This window comes from Micropterus salmoides, unplaced genomic scaffold (genome assembly GCF_014851395.1).
Source record: "Micropterus salmoides isolate LMB-PRFRI ecotype aquatic unplaced genomic scaffold, ASM1485139v1 Ms_hic_scaffold_2, whole genome shotgun sequence".
NCBI lineage: Eukaryota > Metazoa > Chordata > Actinopteri > Centrarchiformes > Centrarchidae > Micropterus > Micropterus salmoides.
In genome coordinates, this window is record NW_024041150.1 from 54,890,514 (window position 1) to 54,905,912 (window position 15,399).

General features: G+C 38.2%; 1 long non-coding RNA gene across 1 annotated transcript; it reads left to right on the plus strand.

Annotated features, from left to right (window-relative positions):
* The first annotated feature begins 5,275 nt into the window (after window positions 1-5,275).
* LOC119912778 lies at window positions 5,276-5,804 on the plus strand. The gene is made up of 3 exons (XR_005446232.1): window positions 5,276-5,418; window positions 5,546-5,647; window positions 5,745-5,804. It is a non-coding gene; the product is annotated as an uncharacterized LOC119912778 (long non-coding RNA).
* The last annotated feature ends 9,595 nt before the right edge of the window (window positions 5,805-15,399 follow it).

Sequence of the window (15,399 nt, forward strand, 5' to 3'; positions counted from 1 at the left end):
CCAGCGGCATTTCAATCCCCCGCTCTGCCCGGCCCTCTCCACACAACGCTCTGAAGCCATCGGTGATGTCAGGATGATCTCAACGCTGATAGGCTACAGCGACTTAGCGTCATACGACTTTCTCGCTCGAGTTGAAAATGTTCAACACACGCAAAGGCCTTCTCGTTGCCGGCAGCGCCCGCTTCGCACCGCTCGTGGCGCTATGTGTCTTTGCATTGACTTTGTATGTAAACGCAGCACCCACAACGCTCACTTCGCTTTTGTCCTGTAAGCACCTTTACAAAGTTACAATCTCCTTGTTTGTTTAACGTAATGTCTGCAGTCTGTAGATGAGGATGAATCAAGTTCACCAGTTCATGGGTGCCACAAACAGGAGTCACCAAGTATTGTAGAAAGTCAGACCCACACAATGCTGAACCAGAACCAAAGACACTATCATAAAATACAGTCTGCATTATCATCTCTAATTCATAATTCTTATCATTTCAAGTTTTAAGGTTGAACTTGAGTTGATGCTGCAGTCTTTTATCTGGTCGGGGTCCTCCAGGAGAGAAAAGACAGTTTGAAAGTCTGACAGCAACAATATGATTGGCTCACAGAGGTTGTGGCAAATTCTGATTGGTTTAACTGAAAGAATGAACGCCCTCAATCTAATGACGGAGTAGGAAGCAGAAAAAAGGAAGAGAGGGGGCGGGGGAGAAATAGAGTCAGCATGAACGATGTCTTCCTGATTCAACTTCTGCTGAGTTTCCTTAATCTTAAAAAAAATATCTGCAAAGATAAAATGAAGAACCAGCAGATCTCAGAGCAGTAAAATATCATCTTATCTGTGTTCTTCAGCAGCTGCTACAGTATCACCATATTGCACCATGGACATCAGGAGTCAGATTCTGGTGGGAGAGGAGTTTGACTCTTCACCTGTCTGTTCATGTGTGCTGTCAAACATCACCATGGATCCTGTCTGTTTTCTAATAAACACTATCTGAAGAAAACAAGTTGCATCATTGCAAACATTTATTTTAACTAACAATCTTCACACCTTCAGCTTCCTCTTCTTCTTCTTTTCGCTTGGTGAAACACGTCATTGTCACAAATAGACCTGAATGAACAAAGTGTGAACTCTGATGGCTGCATCTCATGTTGCTGATCAAGAATTGATGAGGGGTCTCTGTCAGTCACTGTGGATGAGAGAAAACTACATTTCATTGAAAATTGTAACTGAGTTTTTGGCTGTTTGGACATCGACAAGAAATTCAGAGAGACTGAAATCTAAAACAGACTAAAAGTCACTATGAGGAAGTGACATCATCCTAACCACAGGAAGTAGCTGCTGCGTCTCTCTACTAAAGCACTAGTTTAGAAACTCAGACAGTTCTGAGCACGAGAACAAGAGACAGAAGAAGGAGAGACTCAGAGAATCATGATGGTTGAGTTCAAATGGATTTCTTTATTTCTTCCAGCGGTGCTTCAGTTTACAGGTAAGAATACATATATCACATATATAAATGGAAGGCACATTGTAAAAAATAACTTGATCAATATTATTAAAGATTCTTTATTAGCTACATTTGATTTAACTAAGAAAACCAAATCTGTTGTTTCTAATGTGGTGAGTTTAGTGAACTCTTGGAAACTAAGGATAAAGAAATAATCGTCACTAACTATGAACATAACAGACATTTTCTCATTTCACTTTATTTTTCATCATTTTCTCAACAGCAGCAGCTGGAAAACTTCCCCTCTCCTTCACTGTCAGAGTTGGAGATGAAGTCACTTTGCCTTGTGAAAATGTGATAGACGGTCAGAAAAACTGTGAATATACTACATGGATCTTCAGTGGTTCAGGAAACAAACCAGCAGTAGAGCTGATTGAACTTGGGCAGATTCACAAAGATGCCAAAGCTAAATCAGACAGACTGAGTGTTACAGAGAACTGTTCTCTGGTTATAAAGAAGGTCACAGTCGAGGATGTTGGTCGTTACACCTGTCAACAGTTCATATCAGGACAACAAGCTCCAGACTCTCATGTTTATCTGTCTGTTATTACCAGTGAGTATTTCCATCATAATGTTTTCAGCTCAAACTGTCTTGTTAGAACAATATACTGAAACATTACAATAATTATGATCACAGTGATGAAGTTAACTTTACTCTTGCGTTTCCCGAACAACCACGTTAGGTAGCATTGACTATCTAAACTAACAAACATCTGAAATACGACCGTTTCCCTAAACTGTCATACTTTGAACTAATTAGTTTGAGCCAACGTAGGTCGAACTAACATGTTTCCAGGTGTGTTCGTCTGACTTTCACAGCACGAAACTCACAAAACGTCATATTCTGTCTAAATATGTCAGTTGTGACCGATATTAAGTGACATTAGTTTGCTAACTTATTATTTAGGCTTTTTATATTATTGTCGTACCGGCAATAACAAGAAAATCAACAATAGTGTTAATGAAATCAACAATATAAATAATATATAACCTAATCATTTTATTTAGCCTAAATATCGGCTAGAACTTAAGAACTATTAGCGATTACAAGACATTTAGTGAAATAGGTTTAGTATCTTTGTGTCAACACTGTAACACTATTATGAATCTCTTGGCATCTGACATCTAGGTTTTGAGAACAGCTCAGTGCGCTAAGTGTCTGAGCTTACGCATGTTCTCTATTGAGACAGATACGACTCCCGTGAGTTCTCTATTTATCTTTGTTATAAAGGCAACGAAAACTCTCAGGGATTTATTCATTACAGTACTTTCATGGATTTTATGCTGTCCCTTTTTATGTTTGTAATGAAGACTAGAGAACACCCATCTTCCCCAGAGGCCCAGAAACGTATACATGTAGGTAATATTAAAAGTCTTGTCTTTACATTCTCCGTTTTGTCCTTTAACCTTTGTACTGGGTGACTAATATTAAATTAAGTTATTGTGAGCAGACGGGTAATCTGTGAGAAAAACACCTGCTGTTTGTAGATGGTCTACACTGAGATACTTAGTAGCCTACTGAATCAATGCAACCCTACCCATGACCCCACAAATACATTTAAAAGTACTTTTACAAATACATTTTTTTTACAAATTGACCTTAAACATGTTTGTACAGCAGGATTATCTAACATTCCCTGCTTAAAACACATCACATCCACCTCCTAACACTGCATTTTCTGCTCTCTGTGACGTAGTCACCGTGAACTAAGCTTCTAACCACAGGTCAGGAGCTGTAGTTCCAACTATGCAACTTAACAACAGTTGGTGCGAACGTTCGTCTGAACTATGGTTTCAGGGAACACCTGCGTCGCTTAACGATGGTTCGTACCGTGTAAGTTACCAACTTAGTTACCTCCGTAGTTCCAACTAGGGTTTTAGGAAACAGTTGCGTCACAACTGCAAAGTTCCAACCAAGGAAGTTGCTACCGCAGTCAGCAACGATGCTTTTGGGAAACACACCCCTGTTCAAGATGATTAAAACCACCAAAACATTTGTTTATTTGATGACTTTTCACAGTGATGAACTTGACTCTTGTTTTCTTTCTCTCGCAATATCTCTGACATCTAAACCAGCAACAACAACAACAACTGAACCAACAACAACTGAACCAGCAACAACAACAACCAATGATGCTTCAACAAAACTACAAGGTAGTAACTCATCTTTCTCTAGAGTCTCTCTGTCTTCCTGTCAGCCTCTTTCTCTCCACATACTGAACTAAAACAAACTTTTTATAGATTTTTTGTTCATTTTATAACTTAACTTTCTGTAAAGACACAACTGGCCATTGATCAAAGTATAAATCATAAAATGGAAAGTGATTACATTCTCTCTCTCTCTCTTTCCTCTTCTGGAAGTCTGGAGTCTAAAGTCTGAATGTCAGAGCGACACTCGGCTGTGGGTGGAGATATTCTCTTATTCAGTCAGTCTCACTTACTCTACTTACTTGTAGGCTGCCTCCCTCCCCTCTCTCTCTCCTTCCATCCCTCTCTTTTTCTCTCTGTTCCTCTCCTGCCCTCTCTCTCTCTCTCTCTCTCTCTCTCTCTCTCTCTCTCTCTCTCTCTCTCTCTCTCTCCCCCTCTCTCCTTCACCCCAACCGGTCGAGGCAGATGGCCGCCCACCCTGAGCCATGGTTCTGATCGAGGTTTCTGCCTCTTAAAAGGAAGTTTTTCCTTGCCTCTGTCGCCTAGTGCTGCTCTTGGTGGGAACTGTTGGGCTTCTGTAAATATCATCACAGAGTACGGTCTAGACCTGCTCTTTTATGAAAAGCGCTGTGAGATAACTGTTGTTGTGATTTGGCGCTATATAAATAAAATTGAATTGAATGTATTTTTGTTTAAACACACACGCTTACTGTTTTATTTATTTATTTTATTTTTAATATTTTTGTTTTTTAAACACAAACACACATACACACACGCTTACTATTTTATTTTATTTTATTTTAATATATTTTTTTTAACATACACACACGCTTACCGTTTATTTATTTATTTTATTTTAATTTTTAATATCTATATGTATGTTTGTTTAAACACACACACGGTTACTGTTTATTATTTATTTTATTTTTAATATATTTTTAGTTTTTTAAACACACACACGCACCCATACACACACACGCTTACTATTTTATTTAGTTATTTTTTTTTAAATATTTTTATTTTTTTAACACACACACTTACTGTTTATTTATTTATTTTATTTTAATAAAATTTTTATATACATTTTTTTTAACACAGACGCTTACAGTTTTATTTATTTTATTTTTAAAATATTTTTTTTACATACACACACATGCTTACCGTTTTATTTATTTATTTATTTAAATTTTTAATATCTATATGTATTTTGTTTAAAAACACTCACACGCGTTTTATTTATTTATTTTATTTTTAATATATTTTTTGTTTTTTAAACACACACACACTTACGATTTTATTTTATTTTTAATATATTTTTTTTAACATACACACACATGCTTACTGTTTATTTATTTATTTTATTTTTAATATATTTTTAGTTTTTTAAACACACACACGCACACATACACACTCACACGCTTACTATTTAATTTATTTCTTTTATTTTAATTTTTTTTTTTTTAACATACACACACGCTTACTTTTTTATTATTTTATTTTATTTTTAATATATTTTTATTTTTTTAACACTCATACACACACATAAATGGTTATGAGTGTATATTGTACTGCTAACTGCTCTATGCCAAATTCAAGGTTCTTAGAAGAACCTTGTTCTTAAGGGGGGATGTTACGACCCCTTCCTTCTCCTGCAGGAGGCTGCAGGCAGGGAGGCTGATTGGGCTGCACCTGTGCAACTGTCTTCAGAGCTTATTTAGCCAGGACTGATCAGTGTTTTATCTTCCAACCAACGATACTTCAACAAAACTACAAGGTAGTAACTCATCTTTCTCTGGAGTCTCTCTGTCTTCCTGTCAGCCTCTTTCTCTCCCATAATAAACACATGAATCTAACTTTTAAGTGTTTTATTTAGTTCTTGTTGATTTTTTTCTGTTCTACAGCTCGTGCAGATTGTTCTGCTCTGGACTACATAATGTTGGTTATGCGTGTGGCTGAACTCCTCCTAATTACTGTGATTACTGTTCTTCTCATCAGAGCTCGAGGTGAGAACATTCAGACCAACATTTGTTCACACTGATTAACATAACCTGTAAGTTTAGAGCTGAAATATTCTCTGTGATTTATTTACCTGGTAACCAGAGACTACCTGACAACAACACAGTGACCTACAGCAGCGTGAAAGCTTCCTCTTCTTCTGCTGGAGCCTCAGCTGATCCCAGCGACCTCTACGCCACCGTCAACTAACCAAACAAATAAGAGACCACAGTGTAGTTACAGCTCATATCATTACAGGTAATTTACACTGAGAACTGATAAATGTTTTATTATTTGAATTATTTTATGATAATATATGGGACATTTAGCTTGATGAACTTGCTGTCAGGCACTTTAATGTGCTAGTGCTGTGTTGTAGTTAAACATGTATTAGTTTTACTGTTATTTCTGTATCAGCTGTTATTGTTTGATATGCAGTCATTTTAACATCTATATCTCTGTAGAGGTTTAACACCTCCAGAGCTCTTCACACCTTCAACAACTTCTTCTTCCTTTCATGTGGTGAAACGGGTCATTGACACAAATACAGTGTGAACTTTTTGTGACAATGCTAAATGGTAAGTAACGGCTGTTAAATGCTTCCTTTCTTAGCTCCTTTAGCAAAGGCTACACTGGACAGTTCTTTATGAAAGGAAAGGAGATAATGCTTTCCCACAATTCCTTGCAACAGCAGCCTTTAGAGCGACTCACCATTAGTTTCACCACGATAGACACCCATAAATGTACAGGAGCATCTAAAAAAATTACAATATCTTAGAAAAGTTTATTTGAACTGAACCAGACTGAGAGATTAAAGGATCAGGAAACATTTGCAGGTGTTTGAATTGATTCTCAGGTCAATTTCTATATATTATATTTATAACTTTAATTATAATTATGAATTTAAAAAACTGAGATGCACCTGTAGAAACAACAGAGCATCTATTTAACAAATGTATAAAAATATCAAAAGCACCCATCCCAGGAAACTCTATATTTATGTTTGAGTATAATTCACTCAACTTTCTCTACTTGTATATTGATTTTGTTATTATATTGTGTCAGCATTTTAATCCTTTTTGTTTTTTCAGCAGTATCTATGTTGTTGTTACTTCCTATGAGCAGCCTAACTGATGGTTAAATGTACCAAATGAAACATCCTTTCTTAGGAGGTGTGATTCTGTGTTGGACAGGAAACCTTTTGAAGTGAGCAGCATTGAGTTTGTCACTGTACTCATCTTCCGCGTGTTATAAATAAAGTTGGTTAAAAAGAAGCTGGTGTAAGTGCAGCCTGGTTCTCTGAGCACCGCGGTTGTCTTTTATGAATTCTCCTTCACATCTTTCCTTGACCTCATGACGTTTTCCATCAAAGTCAAGGAAAAGTGTTTAGGAAAGGACAGAGGATGGATTTTTTTTACCATTACAATGTTTGTATTTATTAATGTTTCATGGTTTTATGTTATGTTGTGAGGACAAACATGACCACAGTTTCCAGGTTCAGTTCGTCCACAAACACATTTTAAATCTCCAAACATGCTGAACAAAGAGCAGCCTGAAGATTATTGAAATAATTATTGACTTTCTCCCGTTCTGTGTGTCTGTAATTATAATTGTCAGGACCAATTAGAGTTTGAGACCTTGGGAGTGAGGACATTTTGTCTGTTTCTCACTTTGGGACAGACCTTTAAAAGAGTGTTTTAGGGTGAAGATTAAATAAAGTTTAATTTCAATGAAGGTTTGGGTCATTTAGTTGTGATGGTTAAGAGTTAGGGACAAAGCTATACTGTGAGAGACAGAGAGAGCTCTCTGCTGGCTGTTGACTCCAGAGCGCCATCATGAGGTCAGTCTGTGTTTCTGTTTCTTTTGTTTTTAATTCAAAGAAATCTCAACATCTACTGAACAGACTGATATTTTTGCACTTGAATTTAAATACTTCCAGTAGTGAAGTGTAACTAAGTACATTTACAAGTTCATACAAAGATGATCTAGTTAGTAATCCATTATGCTTCCTCATCTCTGTTGGGTCTGTGGTCACTTTTCCATCAGGGAGGCGGAGACACACCATTTGTTTTTTCAAAACTGACTTCCTAAATTAAAGAAGGTGGATAGTGCATCTAGGTGCATCTCAAAATTTGAATATCACAGACAAGGTATTTTTATTTTCATAATTTAAGTCAAAAAGTGAACTTTCTCGAGTCAATCACAAATTTTAAATTCCTTCTCTAACTTTTAGTTTTAGACTATATTTAAGTAACATTTTCACAACATTTCACATAATATTTGTTATATTTGTTCTTAATGTTTTTCTTTATTGAAACAATGAACATTTAACAACCCATTTATTTTTCTTAAGTGAAGAAATAATTTTCTCAATAAAACATTTTCCAGCAAGTTTGCATGACAATACAACAAGGGATAGTTCACCCTAAGACTCATTTTGTTATCAATTACTCACCCTTTTGTCAATAGAAGGATTGGTGAAGTTTTGTTAACATCTGTGTTCTTCTGCGAGTTTGAGACACGTTTTTCTTCCACTCAACTGCAGTGAGCGGTATCTTAGCTTCAAACGTCCAAAAATACATCAATAATCAATAAAATGTCTCCATGCTGCTTGTCTGAGTGTCCTGTAGCTCACACATGCCAAGACGTTTGTAAAAAACATTACAAACGTGTGTTCAGCTTAGTTTGCTCTGCTGCTCGTCCCATGCGTGCTCCTTCCAACGCCACACACTACTAGTAACACTATAACTTTCCATCCTAAACATTTGAAATAATTTCACTAAGTTTAGGAAGTTTAGAAATTTTGTCTTTGAATCATACAAAAAGGAGAAGACTGCCAACTGAGGAGGAAAGAGGAAGCGTTCAATCACATCCCCAATACAACTCTATGGGAAAAGCCCGTAACGGCAAAGATGGCGGTTATCCCGCCCCTCCCGCTAAAAAGCCAATCATCTGCTTTAAACAGCCAAAACATGAATCATATTTCAGCCAATCGTGTGGTTCCACTGACACATGCTTAGTAGAAGCATAACCGGTGGGGAAAAACTCTTTTTAAACATTATTTTGGGGCAAAGTCGTCAAACTTTTTCAGGGATTTTTATCAGATTTTACTGCTGATTCTATTCATGTAGTTTTTATGTCCCAGTGACCAGTGAAAGCTCAGTTCTGGCTCTCTCCCCATTCATTCAGATAGGAGCCTGGTTTTGTTAGTATGAAATTGCTGCCCAGAAGCGTTGCCAAGATGGCTGCCGAGTGGCATGACTTGCCTAAAAGGACTTTGGTACCGATAACAGCTGAGGTTTGCACTCGCTTGTACACGCACAAACAACCTGTAGTAAATCTGGCCTTATGGACCTTATGCACAACTCTAGTGATTCCTGAACTTTATTTCCTGTCTCTCAGTATTGGAAACACTGAATAATACAGAGAAGAGAGGACAGAGGAAAGAGAGAAGGGAGGATGGACGAGGAGAGTGGAAGAAAGAGAAGGGGAGAGGAGAGAAGAGGAGAAAGGAGAGGTAATCATTACCCCAAATTTCACTCTGGTTTTCATGTCAGGAATATGATTTAATTCACTGATATTTTAGATTTATTTCTTATGAGATATTGAGTTAATTTAGAGACTTTTAGGAATGCATTCCCACTCATGCACTGTGTAATAAGCCATATAGTGTTGTGGTGGCAGCCCGGCTGACGGTGAGTGTCCTGTTTTTTTTCTCCTTTTTATCAGTTATTCTGCTTTTTCCTTGGTTTTCTGTTCCCTGCCTGCCTCCCTGTGTTTTCTCCCCTGTGTGCTCCTCCTCTCTCTCTCTGCTCCTGAGCTCAGCCAACGACCCGCACCTGCACCTCGTCAGCCTGCCACACCTGCCAGAAGTCGACCTCATCCCTGCCTGTATTTCAACCCCGGTTCTCCACTCTTGCTTGATCGTCGTTGCTCCATACCCGGTTCACTCACCCTCGTCCTCCGTTCAGTCGCCTGGGCTCGTCCTCCGGACCTCTCCTCTTCGGGCTTCCCCCACGGCGTCCTCCCAGTTCTCCCTTGCATCCTCCCTTCCTCGGCCCCAGTGTTCCCTGGCTCCCGTCCGGTCGGTTTCTCTGTGCCAGTGTTTCCCCGGCATCCACCTCTCCCTCCACTCCCTCAACCCCCTTTTCCCTAAATAAGCCTCCTTCGCTCAGAGTGCTGCGTTTGGGTCCTCTCTGTCCCCACACCACACCACCCTCGTAACAAATATTGCCTCTCTGAATCAAAACAAGCGGAAAATTTTGAATCTGGAAAATACAGACAGAAATAAATCAAACCTCATCTGAACTAGATTTTCATATCAGCATAAAAGTCAGCTTAAAACTAAGAATGAGAGGTGCATAGGGTTTTAGATTTACCTTACATTAGCCGTTCAAATCAGATATTGTAGCAGGAGAACTTTTCTGGTGGAGGCTGTAAAATACAAAGAAATCTTAATGCATCGTACTCAAAGCTACTTTAATGCCAGGCATAATGGAGAATCATCAGATTGTCCTTTCAACTTTTGTATGCATTACATTTTATACACATATATAACACATAACTTCACAAATCAAAATATATTCTGCTTCATTTTAATTTGGAATAGTATGTATATTCTGTGATGACGGTAAACCTCTTACAACATCTGAGGTGCGAAGCACTACACAATATTTTGTTTTACCTGAATAGCCAGATGGCTTTGCTTGTGACAGAGCTTGTTGTAGTTGCTGCTTGAGAGGGCACTGTCAAATGTAGACTTTTGTTGCTTTGGGCTTAAGGACAAACACACAAAGACAAAATACTACATTAAAACTACAGAATCATGTAACCAAAATTAACTGTACCACTGTCAAACCAATGTATTTTTGATAATATGCTGTCAAAATATTTGAAAATATGACTCTGATCTTAAAATTACACATCTTTCATACAGAATCGGAACCATTTCCACATGTAAAATCTTAAATTAAGAAAATCCTGCATTTTTGCCACTGTGATTCTGTTCCTCTCCTGAAAAAGGCAGTAGAGCATTGCTGGTCTAGATTCACGTTGTTGAGAGAGAGCTGTGTCATATGTATCAAGAATAATGCAGAATCAAAATTTAAACAGTGTAAACAGAATCAGAAAAGAGAACAATGAGGCTTCATATCAAATTATGAGCAAAATATAGACGAGGGAATTAGAAATAAAGAGATCCAAATAAAATGATGGTCTTTAGGAAGCATGTGGAAGCAAATTATCACAGCAAATGTTTTTGGATAGATCATTTTATTTTGTCAAATTCCCACAAATTAATCTGAATTTCAGATACTTAAGGCTAAACTCAAAAAGCAAAATTTCAACAAGTGGTGCTTCTTTTTAGTTTAAATATGACACATAAAAAGTATTTTCATATATGGAATAAAATATACAGCAACTAGAGTTGAGCCGGATACTCAGCTGAAACGAGTAAAGCACTTTTACCGAGTAACACGAGTCAGTATCTGTGCTCGGATTGGATAAAAATCCTCATTGGGTAGCTGACTGTGTCTGCGTTCTGTGATAGGCTAGTCACAGCGCCCCTACAGATTTATTGTGTCCCGCTCTGCTCACTCACACACAGAACACTGAGAAGAGAACAGCTCTCTCTCTGTCTCTCCCTCAGTCACTCAGGTTCGCGGGTCTTTTCCGTTAACGTTTAGGGTTTCTTCAGCTTCAGGTTTGTTTTTTACTTCGGTTTGTGGTACTACTTACTTATTAACCAGTAGAGTTCTGGTAAACGTGGGGTTTGTTCAGACGTGGTGCTTGGTAGAATGCGACTCGCGCTGCGTCTCTGCCTGTCGGAGATTTTTATTTCGTTTTTAAACCGTCAGCTGGCTCTAACCAGTTTTTTACTTCACGCACTGAGTGTCTGATGCTTTCTTGCTGTATGTTATAAAATAATAAAGGTAGTTGTGGTATAAATAAATTATTTAAAATAATATTACAAATTAAGTTAAACACACACAAACACCCCCCCTCTCTCTCACTCACTCACAAACATACCTGGTGTGGAAATAAAAAAAGTGCTAACCACTGCGCCACTGTGTCGCCCCTCTTTTAGTTTGTGGTTTGGTATTTTTAGGTCAACCTGAGGAGAAAATCCAACTCCACACAAAAAGAGTCAGGCCCAGGAATTGAACCAGCACCTTTTTGTGTGAGGCTGAAGTTTCATCCATATGCTCGACTGGAGCCAATCCCATCGTTTCCTCGATGCAGCTCCTTTTTCTTCTCTCTTAACGACTGTGTTAACCACCGCTTGTTTTTCTGGGCTCTGTACACGAAGCTCAGTTGTAAATGATTCATTAGACTGAGGAGCTGAAGTTTCAGAATGTGTTCACTCTGTGGCTTTGATCTTCAGAATGTGGAAGCAGGCAGTGACATCACTTTCCCCTCAGAACGGTGTTTATGACATCATCAACATTATGACATCGTCTAAATTCTGATCGATAAAGTACAGGAAGTGAGGGAACCTTTCACACAGCATGGTGTTTATGAAATGGTAAAAAGACAGAGGATCAAGTCTGAATCTACACATTTTTATACACAGAACATATCTTCCTGTTGTCTACGTCTTCTCGCATAAGAAGCAAACAATCGCTCCCAAAATCTGGCAGCAATACTGTTTTTCCACTGTTTGAACACAAACATCCTCTCGCATTAACCCTTTCTGGTCTGCCCTGTCCAAACCTGGGCCAACGTCCCAGAGAAGTTCACACATCCTAGCAAACTTTTCACAACATGCCTCAACACAGAATTAATCATATTTCAAACATCCATCAGTGGTCAATAGCTAGGATCTATCTATACACAGATTTAAATGCTTATGTTTTAAAGTAAAAGTAGTTAATATGATGCACATAATTAAACATGCAACTTCTTCCTCCCTGTACATCTGTATATGTGCTTTTTATGTCTTAGTTTCATGCTGGCAGTGAAAGCACTGATGTTTGGGTTGTTTATGGTGGACAGATGATGGCGGTCTGTGTGAATTTGGAAGTTCTTCTGTCTCAAAACACCTGCCTGAAATTAATTATGACACAGCCCTAAGGAAAAAATAACATTTTACAAATCAGTTCTCTCCTTGTGATTATGTCGTACTCCGTGATTCCTTGCATTTGGACCAGAAGAAATGTAGTAAAAATTGGAAATGCACGATACTGTAAAAGTGGAATGTTGTCCAGGAAACGTGAGAGTAGCAAGCCAGCAATTTAGAGATTTATAAAAGTGAAGCTGATTTAATTGAGCAGAGGCCTTTCTTTTCCATTTAGTTCCCAAAAGCTCTGTTTCTCAGGAGTTAAGAGTTTTATTTAGACTGTAACCTTTTATTTATATTAACAGCATTTATGATTGTATTTCTAACATGTTTAAGGTTCTATAGGGTTCTCCTGGACAAATTTCTTGGCACGTGCAGTTAGAAAGTGAGTCCTTCATGTACATCAGTGTTGTTGTTTCTGTAAATAATATCACAGAGTACGGTCTAGACCTTCTCTTTTATGAAAAGTGACTGTTATGAATTGGTGCTATATAAATAAAATGTAATTAAATTGAAATTAAATTGAATTGTACGTCGGTTTACAAGTGAGGCGGCACCGTAGTAATGGCTGCTTGTTTACTTCAAACTAGAACCTGGATGTTTATGTAGATGTGGTTGTGATATAGTCGACTCAGTTAAGATGTATATTCTAAGAATAAGGACTGGTTTTAAGTATTTGGTTTTATTTTTAATATGGATTTAGGTTATTTCAATTATTTCACATTAAATTAACATTGTGAGAAAACTATTATCAGAACTGTAATGGACATAAGTTTGCCTGCAGTTTCCTGACATTAGTGTTCCAGACGTATAAGTAGTATTAACAAGTGCTTGCAATTAACTGATGAAACATTATGTCAAACATTTGCATTAGGTAAAATGTCTGTTTCCCTGAGCCAGTTTGTCTCAAACACAGGGACGGTCTTACTATATATGACTAATAGGTACAAAATGTTTTGAAATCCGTGCAGTAGATGGCTTCCCATGAACTAGCTTCAGTGGCTGCAATGTACTCCTTTCGAGATTTCAGAGCAAGAATTGTCCTTTAGCAAGACTTCTGTTTCTGGTTAAAAACAAGGTTACTCATAGGGATCCCTTCTACGATTGTGTCAGACACCTGGTATAACAATCTGAGCCTGTCAGTGGCAAAAAGAAGCACTTTTGCATACATAATTATGACGAGCGCCTTAAAGGAATACGTTGAAGCTACCTAGTGGTCGATGTGAAAAGGCACGTTGTCACGATATGAAACGTCGCAAGAACGAGTCCATTTTGAAAGCGAGTATTTCCAACGTTGATGAGAGGTCTAAAGCGGGACTATCCTTCTGTGCACATGAAGAAAAAATAACTCACGAGAGTGACTTTGGAGAACAGCAGTCAGGTTAACTTCAGCAGGTAAAAGGTCTGATGTGAGCAGCATGTGTAGCTGCAGTGAATCTCTGTCTGTCTTGCTAACCCAGCTGAGCAGCCGACGTGCAACGATGTTTATAAACTGCACTGAAAAGAAAACCACGTCGCACGTGAACCTGCGCTCATTGAAGGTTTAGTCACAACTCTGGACTGATGCAAGATGGAAAGAATGGGAATCACATTGACTATTAAAATGTTGATTAGCAGGACAGACTAGGCAATATGGATGCACATCTCTCAGTAGATAATAAACATCACATGTCATAGTATAAATAGTACATTTTCAAAAGGACAATATTAAAGGAAACTCGGGGAGCCAGTTTGTTTGGGCCTGATGCAGCTGATAACATTAATATCTTGCAAGTATTGATTTATAATTTACTGGGGCTATGCTGAAGTTTGTCTGCAGAGGAGATGCTGGATCATCAGCCAGCACACAGCTGAAACACAGAAGTTTTTAGAAAGTCACACAGACGCAGGTGAAATACAGGCAGCCTCAGCCAGTAAAAGCACAGCCAGAGATGTACAGGCAGCATCAGATACAAGCAGCTCAGACCCTAATGGAGGACTGAGTTAATGCTTAGCAAGGGAAGCTGGTGAGGCACATACTGACACATTTCATAAATCAAAAATTTAATGAGGGGATCTGTGCCCCAGTAGAGCTTTATGTCAAGCAACGCCCCTGAGCAAAACCACTTAAACGCAATAATATCTATGAAAAAATAAAAAATAATATTCCTGACATCAAAGGAACGAGTGAAGAGATATGACCCTAGTAGGTTTCAGGAAAAGAATTAATGCGACTCTTTATTTAGATTTTCAATTAGACATTTAATCATTCAAATCCAAATATACTTTATGTCAGTCACAATGCGATATATGAAATCATGATCACAATGATGCAGACTGTAGACACACAAACCACACACACACACACACACACACACACACACACACACACACACCCTCTGTCTTAGATTTTTTTGTCTCACTCATGACCAGCCTCAGGCCCGTTCAGGTTCCTGTGTGAAACTTTATACAAAGACAATATTATTTTTAGTTTTCATTGAAGTTACGTAGGTTTGCGTATTTTGACTCTAATATCCTGTCTTGAACTTTCCTCACGTGGACTTAAAGGCTACGTTCACACTGCAGACCTTTTAGTTTACACGTGGCCCATATCAGACTGAAGTGTGAACTGGCCCCGGCCTGCAAGTGACCCGCATGCGCAGAAGAATAAAAGGACGTCATACGCAGCACGCTGTCGTACAGAAGGAAACGAGGAGCCATAGA